Source organism: Condylura cristata, unplaced genomic scaffold, assembly GCF_000260355.1.
Source record: "Condylura cristata isolate star-nosed mole 26May11 unplaced genomic scaffold, ConCri1.0 scaffold00024, whole genome shotgun sequence".
In the NCBI taxonomy this organism is placed as follows: domain Eukaryota; kingdom Metazoa; phylum Chordata; class Mammalia; order Eulipotyphla; family Talpidae; genus Condylura; species Condylura cristata.
In genome coordinates, this window is record NW_004567125.1 from 2141277 (window position 1) to 2141825 (window position 549).

The following is a 549-nucleotide window of genomic DNA, read 5'->3' on the forward strand; positions in this document are numbered from 1 at the left end:
AAGAGATTAAGTAACTTGCTGAGGTCACACAGCTAGTCAGAGACAGAGCTCAGGTTTCTCCGGGTCTATCTGAAGTGGTTTCATCAGAAGAGACAGAAAGCAAAACATGAGCTACTAGCTGCTGTCAACCCTACCAGTGGGGTAGAGCAGCGGAAAAAGCTTAAATGTAAATATATATATATATGGGTATACATTCTATGAGAATCTACGAGACTGATTTAAAATGTGCCTACACCCGCTAGGGTTTGTTTTATTCGTTGTTAGGACAACCTCAGTCCCCAGGAACCTGTCACTAACACTCCTTACCCATTTGCTACTGCTGATAGAATCCACCTTTCTGCTACCTAGAATTCTTTCGCAGTACAAAAACTAATGCAACGGCGAGATGGGCTGGCTCCTGCGATAACAAAGTCCAATCTCCAACCCCACCCTCTCCTCCCGATAATACCCAGGCAGTGAAGACAACCCTCGCTGGCGGCAGGATTCATTCCTGCATCTCCATCTGTGATGCTGTGTCTCTGATCCTGACCCAACTTCACACCTCACGGC